Source organism: Perna viridis, chromosome 11 (genome assembly GCF_037379345.1).
Source record: "Perna viridis isolate PV_CMFRI_1.1 ecotype Kerala chromosome 11, ASM3737934v1, whole genome shotgun sequence".
NCBI lineage: Eukaryota > Metazoa > Mollusca > Bivalvia > Mytilida > Mytilidae > Perna > Perna viridis.
In genome coordinates, this window is record NC_142455.1 from 15,641,305 (window position 1) to 15,655,749 (window position 14,445).

At 31.6% G+C, this 14,445-nt stretch overlaps 1 protein-coding gene across 5 annotated transcripts in view; it reads right to left on the reverse strand.

Annotated features, from left to right (window-relative positions):
* LOC148603103 (polycystin-1-related protein-like) overlaps positions 1 to 14,445 on the reverse strand; it is a 259,127-nt gene that overhangs the window by 172,404 nt on the left and 72,278 nt on the right. The window contains exon 2 of one of the 5 annotated variants that reach the window (XM_088553966.1): positions 9,050 to 9,220. The exons of the other annotated variants lie outside the window; for them this stretch is intronic. The gene's annotated coding sequence lies outside the window, so the exon portion shown is untranslated. The remainder of the gene's footprint in view (positions 1 to 9,049; positions 9,221 to 14,445) is intronic. 5 annotated transcript variants of the gene reach the window in all.

Below are 14,445 nucleotides of genomic sequence, written 5' to 3' on the forward strand. Positions count from 1 at the left end.
ACATATGTACATCTATAATATATGTTACCCCCTTTAAATTCTCTTCTTCAATTTATTATTATTTCATTCATTTTAGACTCAATTCACAATGATCCAGTTGAATTAACTGTAGAATTTTAAATATTTAGGTGATTCACACACAGCCGACCATTTCAGTGATTCACACATCATGAGCAGTCATTCAAATATTTAAGGTTCAGAATTCAAAGCACATCAACCCTCCAAAAATAGCAGCTAAAATTTAAGTAATTAACAATCTGACATACATGAAAATCAATTTAACTGTATTATTCTTGGAAATTTCTACCAACTTTTGATTCTGTTTCAAAACATATCAAAAAATTTCAGCCAGAAATTAAATGGTAAACTAAACAATTTGTTATGTTCTGTAAACCAAAAATTTCAAACAATTCCATTTTAATCTCCTGACAAGAACATATATACCAAGAACTTTGGCTCTGTATACATGATTACTCAAGACAAATAAACAGGAAAATTAAAGAAAAACCAATCCGCTAGCTCGCCAAAATAATTGGTAGATTTTATAGTTTTTGGGATTCTGCAATCAAACTCGGTAAACAATCAGACATAGGCTAAAGAGGTTACATACAAGTATTGACTTTCAGGATGAACAATTTTTTTCAATCTCTCTTTCACAATTTTATTCCCGAATTAGTCTAGAAGAAATTGTCTTCAAAATTAGATAATGGAGAAATCCTTCTTACATCAACAATATTTGAAATTTCCCCCAGATCATTACAAGTTCTTGGTGTTATAAGGAAAGAAATAGTCTATACAAATCTAACTTCAAGATAAATTTACATTTTCCTGAATGCAACCATACACAAAACATTCCAAGAATTTTGCTGATAATCATATTTTATCTAGCAATTTACAGAAGTATAAATTGAGACACGGTCCATTAAAGATTCATGAAAGACTACAGTAAATTGGCATTATTGGAACCAGTACACAGGAAAATAGAACAGTAATTACAGACAACTGACCAGTCTCCATTCTTCTAACTTGATTGGAAAATAACAGTGGGGAAAATTGGATGGACACATCAGGTTCTGAATAACTTTGATAAATTACACTAGACTGTAATCTTGCCTGAATCAGCAATTCTATGTTGTAACTATGTGCTTATGAGGAACTTTAGATTTATACTTTAATGTCAGCTGTTAATTGGGGTATATATCTTGTTTGCCATTCAATGAACACTTAAGCTTATATATTCTACTGTGTCAAAAATCTCAATATAGAAATAATTCAAAAGTTTCTTGACTTCTCCAAGACAAATCTTGTCATCCATGCAACTCTCTTTCCGGTCACTTGATCCCAAGCCAAAAGAGCCTTCTGTCTATAAATTTATTCCTGCATTTATTCCAAACTTTCAAGTCACTTGCAAACATCAATCAATTCCTTTACACTTTGAAACATGTCCTCTCAGCTTTCCTATGCACAGGGCTGACCATTCCAGGCCAGTAAATCTATCCTAGGAACCATCAATCTTCCTGCTATCCCATAATTCTTCAAATGTCATTCATCTGTCAAATGGCAAACGGAAGACAAATTCTATATTTTTTTTATAAATTTCCGTGGTTACATAATATCCCTAATGACAACGATCTGTCACTGAGGAAAAACCAATTTTCATTTATAGAAAAAGACTTTAAAATCCATTAATTACTTGTCACTGAGCAGAAAAGAGCTGTTTTAGAATAGTTAAACTATGCAGCTCTTGTCATTTAAAGAACGTCATTCGGAATTCATACAACAAATACTGAAAAAAAAAAAAACCACTTTTAATCTAAATCAAAAGTACTCTAAGTACATGTAGAAATACTCACATTCAAACAAAAGAAAATCCATGGACAAAACAAAGCAGGGAATACCAAGAGAATAAGTGGAACAACATGAAGTAATTACAAAGAAAAATAGACATCATGGACCCCACTAAAAACTGGGAAACTCAAATGATTCAGAAGAGTGAGCAATTCCTGCTTTATGCTGCATGCTGAAGGTCAAGTTTATGTAAATTAAGAAATTAAATGTATTGCATAACAGACATACAGAATCACAACAGTTTTATCCCATTATAAATTTCTGAATATACAGTTGTATAAAATTAGATAAATAATATGTTTAAAGATAATACACACAAAACACTTTATACAGCTTTCAAGATAAAATAATCAAAAAGAGCATGCTTCACAAGTAATAACAGATATCAGGATGTGTTCTTGCATTGGTCATCTTTCAGTTTGTTGTAACAGGAGCTTTCCAGCCAGCTTGAGAATTGATGATATCCAAATCTGAGCTTAGATCTATCTATCTGACAAACACCTCTTTGTACTGTTGATTGAATAGCCAACAATGATGACAGAAAACAATATAGATAAGTCAGATTTCTTATTGAATTTCAATACATTAATTAAAGTAATGGTTTTGCTGAAGTATATATAAAATTCAAGATTACAATTACATCTACCATAACAAAACTTCTGTAGTATAGAATTCAGGAGTATAATGACACCTGTCAAAGCAAAATCTATCTGTCTACAGCCTGAAAGAAGCATTCTGACATCTTACTCAATCAGTCATCAGTCTATCTTTAAAATGTCAATACAATTGGCACTGAAACAGAATCTACATGAAATACCTTTGGTTTCACTCCCTCCTGGGTTTATTGACAGTACCCTGCTAGTGATACATGCTGAACTCTGTCCCTTAAGCTCTATGGTATAGAAAAAAACATTCAACACCCTATTAAGTCTCAATTCAACAAGCCATCAGTCTCAATTCCACACAAATACCAGTGAAAAAAACTTCAAACAATACCCAATGTTTACTTGGACTTAGTAAGGAATGGAACTAATGACCTCAACTGTTACCTAGTAAATTGTCTAAACTGCTTCAATTTTGCTGCTTATGAAGACCATTAAAACTAGAAGTCCCATTAGACTGATTTCTTACACCTTGCAATAACATTCTGACACAGGAAGAGCATTAATCAAGTAGCTACTTAGACTTGATGAGTGACAGAGTGATTGACAAGCCTCCACAAACTATCATCATTGTTCACTTCACTAATGATTGTTTATTTTGTCAGGTGAGAGGTCACATGGGAAGACATACAAACAAAAGGGCACAAAGATAAGGTAATCTGATGGTAAGAATTTCATCACTGGTCAACAGTGGTTCATAAATGATGAGAATTAAGGTTCAGAAGTAAGTTAATGGTGAAAGTTATGTCACTTCACAGTTCATGATGGTCTCAATGATGACAATTCTGATAGTTGTTAAGGCATCTCTGTCTTTGAGTTTTGCAAGTAAAATCTTGGAAGCTATTTCAGGACTTTCATACTTGTTTAGTAATTATAATACAACACTCCATACTTAATATCAGGTGTGACTAGAAACAGTGAAATTGATCACACAGCAGATACAGGGGATAATACTGTACAGCCGGTAATTTCTGTGGGTGCTGATTTTGGTAGGTTACAGTGGACAGCCTGTAAGTGCCAATTTTATAATTTCTGCAAAATATTTCCTCAGGGCTTGAGTACTCAATGCACAAACTAGCATCTGCCAACATATGTTACCACATCAAGACTAAATGTCAAGATCTGAAGACCACTTAATTATAGCTTGTTCCGGACCTAGACCTTTGACCTTAAGATTAAAGCATTATTTTGTGATGCAAGTGAAGATATATAACAAATAAGGGGTCTTATACCAAAAGACTAGAGTTATTTACCCTTGATTTTCAACACATAGCACTGGATATGCAAATTTGTACCTTCACCTTTGACATTTAAATCAGGACAATGTTTAATATCATACAAAATTTTATACTTTCTCTATAACAGTCCTTTAGTTTATATGAAACAAACATCATTGTGCTTTAGACAACTGCACACAGACAGACAAACTTATTACGGTAGTACATTCACAACTCACCAAAACACAAGAGCAATAAATATTAAAAACCAAAATGATAACACTTTATAATTTAAATTCATTTAACCATCACTATAAATTTATAAAAAAAATGTGAAAGCAGTATTTTGTTTTTTCAGTGAAAGTGATAAATTGACATTTAAAACCAAACTGAACTAGGAAAACTTTACTATACCACAAAAATCTAATAAAAAGTGCTTCTTAAATATGCTTCTGTAAATTGAATGACATTTGAGATATATTGTTGTTTTCAGTTAAAATTGACAGCAAAGGACGAACTTGTATTTCATAACTACATGTTTTCATTTCTATAGTCCAGACATAATAAAAATTCTTTGTTTCTTGTCCTTAATTGGTCCTTAATTCCTTATTCTGCAATATTTTTTGTTGTTGTATAAAAATAAATTTAAATTGAAAAGGAGAAAAAAATCACTCTCTGAATCAGTTAGTAACTTAAGACTACATTCCTGATGCAACATTCTGCAACACATTTTCTGAAAAATCTCATAATGAATCCCAGCATCGAGTGTGATTAATGGAAGAGCATATGAACTTGACTTGAAAAAGCCAATCATTAACCATGTTGGTAAGGCCAATCAAAATTAACTAGTAGATTCTCATTACCTCCAATCCCTAACAACTTGCCAAAAATTGACAAAAATTGGGACGGTAATTTCAAAATCACGTTTTTTTTTCTTCATGTCAGTTTCTAGTACATTTGTATTGAAATACTACACACAAATCTTTCATTTCTTGATGACTAAAACAATGTTCTTTTCTATGGATTCAGAACATATCTTTACTTCAAATAGCTTAAATTAGGCTAGCAAATATCTGATAAGAAATAAAAAATAAAATTCTCCCAACCACTCCATATTTTTTGTGAAGGTTGGATGAGAATCTAACATTTAAGTTTACTTAGCCTTACTGGAAGTGCACATGAACTTGACTGGAAAAAGCCAACCATGATAGAGGTAAACGACATTTCCACATGTGATGTGCAGAATTTACAATTATCAATCATCATCACAAGCTGCTAAAGGAAGTCTTCTAATAAAATTATCCTAATGAGAATTTTTAATTTAATGATCACCAAAAAAAAAATTTTCCATTGACACTTACTATTTCCTGGTTGACAGAAAATTCTTGAGGCCTTGTAGCTTTGCAAAATAGCTTGAAAATTTGTTATAAAGCTATATTTTATGGATTTAGGAGGTATCTGACCCTACCCAACATATAATACTGATTATTAACATTTTTAGAGCCATTTAGAGCCATTTTTCAGCGAAAAAATTGTTAAAAAAAAAAACAAAAACCTTTATTTGCCCCTTTGAAACCCCCTGCAGACCCCATGGTAATTACTAACCAGTCTCCACAACCTGTTTTCTGAAGACATTTTGCCAGTTAATACTTCACAAAATTTGGGCTTTTTAAAAAATGGACTTAATTTGAAAATCTAGAACATTTTGTATTTTTGGCTGGAATCACTTGTGTCAAAAAATGGCAGATCAGCCAAAGGTTTAAAGAAATAAATATGAGGCTACTCAAATACTGTAAATACCCTTTGCAATATATACTATACATTTGGAAATAATTGTATTCATATATTGTGATAAATCAGCAGTTTTTTACCATAAGGCCACATCAAATTAATTTGTAGATTATCATCCACCAGCAACTAAAAAAATGGGGCGGGTGGGAAGATTTTATTTTTCTAAGATTTTTTCTTCAAATTTCAAAATATCTGTGTAACACAAAGCATTAAATCTGCAAAAATACAACTCCGCAAAACAAAAAAAAGTTTAAAATTACAACCATTAGTCTCTCTTGTCTAATCAGCACCTGTATTCATGCACAAATTGGAGCTTAAATTTCTTAAATGGCAAATTTTTTTAACATGCACATGTAAATCCCTGGAATCCAATTATGTAACAAAATCTTCAACAATGGCTTCAAAGGGGAAGCTCCTATACATCCATCAAGTATGCATAAATTAATTCCCATTGTCAACTACATACAGCTGCAGCGGAAATGCTATCCAATGATTGATATAATGCATATTTACTGCACACCTAATGTATTCAGTCATTTTCAAACATACTTTTGTTGCTAGTCATTACCACTTACACATTACAGTTGGGTTTTGTACTTAAACAATAGTTGAATTTCTGATCAAGGTCATGAAATAAAGTTGAAGTTTTCATAAGCATCATATATCTGCAGTTTTGAAGGCAAAGCTACAATTACTCTTGAACCGCTAAAGATAGATGAAACATTCATTATTCCAAATTTCATTTTTTCCAAAATACAAATTTAAGTCCTAACATGCAGTTTGCTGTCTTAGGCAATATTTTGATATATACAAAGATAAGACCAAAAAATAAGATAAGCATCAGGCAATAATAATCTTCTTTCATGTACATTCATGGTACGTAACAATCCTATAAAAACCAATAAAATCCTTTGAAGGGTTTAGGAGTTGCACTTACACAATATATGTACAGACTAACAGACAGACAGACAGAGAGGCAAGGGGATTCCTGTATATCTCCCGAAAACCTATTTTGCAAAGGTATGGAGGGTTAAAATGGTAAAACTTTCCCTTTATTATATTCTGTTCTAAATAAATGAACTTCTTTTGCACCTTTTTAAGGTAATTTTGTCAAGGACATGTTTTCAAGAAACAAAATAATCTTCAACATAAAATCTTTGGTGAAAGTGCTGATGTAGTGTATTTTTCTGCTATTTTCAATGATCTTTTTTTCGATGTCACTATCTTCAACCCTACAGTAAAGAAATATCTCTTGTTGTCTTTATCCCTACAGTAAAGAAATATCTCTTGTTGTCTGCAACCCTACAGCAAAGAGAAATATTTCTTGTTGTCTTCAACCCTACAGTAAAGAAATATCTCTTGTTGTCTTCAACCCTACAGTAAAGAAATATCTCTTGTTGTCTTCAACCGTACAGTAAAGAAATATCTCTTGTTGTCTGCAACTCTACAGCAAAGAGAAATATCTCTTGTTGTCTTCAACCCTACAGTAAAGAAATATGTCTTGTTGTCTTAAACCCTACAGTAAAGAAATATGTCTTGTTGTCTTAAACCCTGCAGCCAAGAAATATCTCTTGTTGTTTTCCACCCTACAGTAAAGAAATATGTCTTGTTGTCTTCAACCCTATAGTAAAGAAATATGTCTTGTTATCTTTAACCCTGCAGCCAAGAAACATATCTTGTTGTTTTCAACCCTACAGTAAAGAAATATGTCTTCTTGTCTTCAACCCTGCAGCCAAGAAACATATCTTACTGTTTTCAACCCTGCAGGCAAGAAATATTTCAGTTCCTCCTTAATAAAATTCTGAGATTGGTTCTGGGGCAAAAATGCATTAATACCATGATTAAAGTTAATGGATAATAATTTTCTAATCAAATGGTGGAGTATTTTAATAGGAACCCATTATCAAAATCCTGAAGGAGCATATTAATCTAATGCAATTGCCCAAAGAAGGAATATTTTTCAATTTGTTGATTGGTGATTAAGGGCCCTAAATGTATTTTTGTCATGGTTAGAATACCTTAGTTATATGATAAGACACAGAAATTTATAATCATGATTGACGATTAGGCTGTGATAAAATGATCATGGAAGGTAAATGCTGGATTACATTTTAGAGATGTTATCAAACTTCTTAGAAAATTTATTAAGTACAATTAGGTCATCCATTGATGTAGAAGACTCTAACTAGATTGCACTAGTAAATGATAAGAATAAAATGCCTTTTGATTAAGTATCATCAAAATCATTTGAACCAATAATCTTGACTAGATATATATGCTAAGCATATGACATCTAAGTTAAAGTTAAAAAAATGAAAATTAGATGAACAAGAAAAAAAAATTCAAAAAAATTTCAAATTGATCATATTAAATCTTTAATTTTCAGACTTATTCAGAGTATTAACATACCTCAATTCAACCTTTCATGACCACCTTCCTGTATAAGGCTAAGAAACCTGTCAGCTCAAGTTCCTTTACTCATTTTTCAAAGGACTATAAATTGTCTTTTTGTAAACAAATTAACCACAATACACAATGTGACATATAAATTAAATAGAGACTATGTTACAGCATCACAAAGTGTCACAACCCTAATTTTAACAACTAATTTATTTCATTTTAACATGCAACTTGCCATTTGGAAATTTCCTGTCTAATATTGGGTACAGCTCCTTGTAAATGATTGGTAGGTTGCAAAGGAATACACTACAGCACATGTTTATACCCTTATGCTAAGGGGTTATCTTCTAAAATACTGTAACCACTTAAAGTTAATATTTTCATTGTGATTTAACTTGATATCAGGTGAAGTCCTATATCCATCAACAAAATGGAGGAAGATATTTTACCAAACAAAAATTACAAAAAACTGCTTTCACTATTTCCAGTAGCAGATCCAGGGAGAGGCACTCTATCTTTTTCTTTAAAAACTTAGTCATTTTCATGTGTATATTTGACGATAAATGACAAATAACGTCAAAGCAACCCCTTTTTCTGAGGAACTCTGGCTTGTACCACTCCTTTTCAAAGTGTCTGGATCCACTCCCTGATTTCAGTTACTTTCCCAATACACTTTTTATCATGTCTATCTTTGAACAGAACAATGCCAACAAGTAAATTTCATTCTGCCAGAATTTTCAAAAGGCTAGTAGAATTTCATCTTCCAAACAATTTATATACAGAGCACTTCAAGTTAATGGAATGTGAATTTCACTTTTCAATATGGCTGACAGAACTGCTGAAATACAGACAACTCTTTTCCAGAAATGTTATTACTAAAGTAAAAGGTCAATTTTATGCAATCTATCATTTCTGACTGATGATTATTCAGAATCGGCAAAATCAGACATTTAACATCAATAATTGAAAAAATAAACATTAATTCCAGTGCAAAAAAGGTGGTGCTAAGAAAGTGCATATTCTCTATAGGCCAATCTTAATTTCAAAATTGAGTAAAACTATAACTATAAATTCTCTACATCAATGAAAAAACATTGGAAGTTAATAAAATTGTCTTAAAATCTTCTTTACCTTCAAATTATCCTCACTGCCTTTTCAACAGAAACTCAGCACCATTTCACATCTCCCTAGATTCCATACATTTATTCTCACATCACAATAACTATCTGATCACCTCATTTCTCTCTTTCTATCCAAGTTTTCATGTACATGTCAATTTCCTTTCAAACCCACAACAAAGCACTGAAAGGTAATTCAATTTTAAACCATTGCATCTCTGTCAACTTGTCAGAGAGAGCAGAGGGCTCTGACAAGACAAGTTGATGGAGTAGTCAATTATTAACATATTATTTTTCGATTAACATCCTAGGACAGCATTTGCAGAAGATTATCATAACCCTCTCACCACTAAATATCTAGAATATTGGGGAAAAGTTTTAAACAACAACCTGCACAGAACGTTAGAAATTTCTCAGCATATATTATACAGCCAATACAACTAAATATTTCGACACTTTTTAAGACCCTATAGGGATATTTAAATGAAGTACAGTTATATAATATGCATTGCATATAAATATCTATTACATGTACCATGAAATAATAAAATGTTTATAGATTTCGTACAATGTGAGAAAATGCTCACATTAGATTAACTCAACAGTTTTCCCATTCATTAGATTCTGATCAAGGCCTTGTGTGAATCTTTGAAGTACAAATATATCTTCATGTCACCTTACACACAAGCAGTCATTTAGCGAGATACGCCATGGCATTTCCCAACCCCAATGAGTCTAACATTGGCCCCAACCCACCTACTACTTTTCCATTCATTCATGGCCTAGATCTATTGTTTTTGTTTATGCAGGCCTTCCAAATCACTTCAAAGAACTCAAATAAAGTAGGATTGAAATCACCCAATTTGAAAATCCAAATGTACAAATTAATAACCAAAAACGTCAACAAGGGTGTGATCTTCACATAAATCCCATTCCCCATGACCTTTCTCACGATCAGTGTCACAAAGTCTTCAGTAGATTCACCCAAAATAAAGTCAATTTCATGCATGTTTGATCAAAGGAGAGATTGGATTCAGCAAAACAATTCAAAGTTCTCAAGAGGATTATAAAAACAAAATGACATGGGCCAAAAACCCAAAGGCCAAGTTTAAGTATTTTTTCATTTAATTTCCTTCCAGTACTTAAAATGGTTTGTAGGTAGATATTTTTACTATTTTGATCTTGAATTAAAAACAAGATCTGTGTATTGTTATCATTATACAGACATTTTATTTTCACTTCTTATATATATATATATAGCTAACCGTATGAAAATCGCATAGGCCAATGTAAATATCAGGAGGTTTGGTCAAGTTTGGAAAATCAGGTTTTTCGTTAAATTTTTCCTTAAATCTTCCATTTTTTACTTATAGGAAAGCTGAAAGGCTATTTTAAAGTCTACATTAACATACTATATACATATATGAAATTTTTCCCTAAAGCATTCTGCACTAAGAAAACATGGACAAATATGTCTATGGCCCAGCAATAATACAAACAAATGCTATCAAAAAAAAAATTTAGAATTTAAAATGAAATTAATACCTCCTTGCTCTACACAATCTGTTTCACTAAGAAGTTTAACACCAATTCAATTCCATGTAATTTTAAATTTCAAATAAACTTATACCAAAACAGCATCAATGACCTCCTATCCAACATCTCTGAACCAAAAAGAGGAAATTTCTGTAATCTTATTTCTGCTACAATGCTTCCATTGAGCTAATGTGATTACATTTTAGAATACATCATTTTAAAGAATAGAGCTTGGGTCTGTTTTATGGGTCAAAAGGTCACAATGCATTGTTAGCTGCAACAGAAAGTTGATTTTAAATTTTAAAGCAATCATGTTCTATTTGAAGTTTCAATTTTGTCAATGATATCCATTCATGATTTTACATGAATACATAAATATACCTAGTTTGGTGTTAATTCAACTTTTAGATCTGATCTCTTTTTAATTCTGTCAATGAAATTTTGTTTTTTTTTATTCTAAAATAGAACAATCTGCATTATTGTATATCCATATGGTTATCTATGTAATCTGAACTCTAGGCCTCTGGTGGCATGTCCTAACTCCTTTAGTATGGGCTTGTTTTATTAATCATGTTTTAATGTTAACTCTTTTAATATGGGCTAGTTTTATAAATCATGTGTTAACTCCTTTAGTATGGGCCAGATTTATTTATCACAAAATAACTCCTTCAGTATGGGCTAGATTTATTAATCATGTGTTAACTCCTCTGGTTTGGGTTAGTTTTATTTATCATGTGTTAACTCCTCTGGTATGGGCTAGTTTTATTAATCATGTATTAACTCCTCTAGTATCAAGTTTCAACTCATGACAGTTCCAAATTCTTTGAAGACATGGTATTTACAGTAAATATGATACATTTGTCATTTATTTATTTCAAAGTTTTTGGTTATAAATCCTTTGGCATCCAATGGGATTATGTACTATGTATAACTAAACTCTTAATCTTCTGAACCCCCCTCCCCAAATTTCCAATGAATTTGAATATTGATAGATTGGGTTTGGGTAAAACAATGTACCTTTCAAAATGAATTCAAGCTAACTTTTTTCTTTGTACTAAGATGTCTATATTATTAAAAAAAAAAAAAAAAACATGCTTTCAATTCAAACAAAATCTGACAATTTAAATTTCCTTTCATACACGAAACTTTGAAACTAAATTTCCCATACTACAATTACAATTTACATTTTAATACATAAAACCACTTTTTCTGTTACTTGTCCCTCCATCATCCAGGTAAGATTAACATCAAAGAAATTCATACTCTATTGTGAGAAAACATTTGATTGAATCCATTTCAAATTAACCTGTACAGCTGATAACCTTCAAATAACCCATGTTTAATGTTACACAGTTTGTATTGTATAACAAAGTATTCTATGTTTATAAGCTAGCCCCACCCTGCTCCTGCATGCTGAAACTTGTAAACACCACACTCAATTTCATTCTTATTTCTAATAAATCTAACATTTATCAATGTATTTTTGTGATAAATATACAGCTATGTGTTTTATCATGGAGCAGAACTCTGTTTCGGGAGACCATGTGCATGGCACGGCCTTGAAAAATACATTTCTTATTTAACAGGATTTATTGCAGTCAACCACCAGACATGATTTTAGAATGAGTAACCTTGAAAACTTATTTTTTATTGTGCATTGTTTAAATGAACTGAATTAATAGAAGTACATTGTACAAGTAGGACATTTGTCCAACCTAAACAGAAAAAGACCGTTCTAAACAGATACATTATGGAACAAACAATAATCTCATTTTCTAAAATGCAAATTATGATTTTAATAGTACCATAGTATAGGATAACTAACAAACCATGAGACAAGTGCTGCTATAACCTCTACAACTTATAGGAAAACTCCAGGGTCAAAGTTCAAAGAAGTAAAGATAAAGAAGAATATGATGAAGGAAATGAAATGAGAAGAAATCTATGGACAAAACAATGTAGAGAATACCAAAAGCACAAAATGGTAAACACAAAAAATAACGTATAAGCTCAACAAACAACCGGAGATGAGGCTACCAAAAAATTGTGTGTTTACTGTACCCCGACAGATTATAATGTTTTTTTTCCTCGACCTTAAACTAATTTATCAGAAAAATTTTAATTTCTGGAAATTTTGTCCCAGATCCACAAATGAACTATTATTGTACAAAATGGTGATTCCCAGTGGCTGTATTTTTTTTTAAATTAACTTACCGACCCTAATTTTTTCAGCATGTGACAGTAAACACAAAATTTTTTTTGTATCTGCTTTTTACAAGACACCAGCCTTGTCCAAAGAAAGTGAAATCCAGTAAAAAACTATACAACTTACCAGTCAAGTTCAAACCTTATGACTGAACACTTGGTTCTGTAAGTACAGGTGTTTACAGAGATACAACCATAACTAACAAGCCAAAATGTGTACATTATGATCAATGCCTATCTGCCAGGTTGATTTCATTGTCTTTGGTCTGACATGTTTCCAAAAGACAGTAAGTACATGGAACAAAAGGGTAACCACCTCTACCTGAAAACAGTTCTGTTCAGACACCAAATGAAATGGGCTAACTCATAAACTGGGCGTTTCCCACTTCTTCAACAAGTAGAAAACATATGAAGAACAAATGTACAGGTAAAGTATTTAAGAGGTATATTTTGATCTCGGATGAAACTAGAATTGAAGGTTTTACGGCACCTATCAGCAGCATAAGGTGGTGTAGTAATATGTAATTATGCAAATCAAATATGAATGTACAGTACTGAATGATAAGAGGAAGAAAACGCTAACAATATAAGCGACTTAAAATGATTCTGTGTAGCGGGAAATTTTCACAAGGTTCCAACTTTTGCTATATTTGTTAAGCCTGGAAAATCAAGAAATTAAAAGCATGTCAAGTTTAAAATATTTTAAATAAACCGGTAACTTTCATTCCATTAAATCTGTAGACATGAAAAAAATAAAGTCTTAGAGCAAATCACAAAATTCGGCACCCACAAAAAATGACATGTCTGGTTGTACAGGGGAAAAAAACTATTACAAAAATTATTAATCTGAATTCATGATGGAAAGGGACACTTAAACTATTGGTTGCAAAGTTCAAAATTTGGAGATGGTAAACTGTAGAAATATATTTTTTTATATTTTCTTTCATGTTTCAATGAATTTTTAAACTATAACCTCCTTTCCAAAAAAACCATGTGGCCTTTTTAACATATGACACTTTGCTGTGGGTCTAAATTTATGGTTTTGATCTGGTTAAAAATATCTCATTTCTTATCTTTTAAACAACCAGGCCTCTTTATGCAAAGTTAGCTGATCATATGCAAAGCATGTATTAGAAACAAAGTTAACTTAGGCACATAAAATCTTACCTTCTTCACCAAAGGCTGTCAGTCCAACAAAATATTTATGAACAGATTTTTTTTTTAATTGCACCACTCAACTTTTGTAACTTAATAGGGAACCATATTTTGATTGGGGTTAAATTAGTGCTCTGTAAAACTGTCATGTACACAGTTTGACCTAGTTATTGGACAAGCATTTTTAAAGAATTTGAAGGTCAGTCATAATGTCTATCTGATCACTCAAAAAATCATATACAAAATATTTGTCAAGCAGGGGATCTAGATAAGGCCATACATATAAACCAGAGTAGTGTTTTTTTCTAAATAAGGACAAGGAGCACTAAGGTATAGAATTAGCCATTTCTTTCAAAACAAATAAAACATTGAATGAGTATATTAGAGTCATGGCCAAAAAAAAGTTCTAACTTACCTAAAAACAAAGTTAGATCATAGAAAGATGTGCAAATAGAAATTTTTCAGAGATAAGATTATCCAATAAATTTATGAGGAGCCCTAGTTTTCAACCCC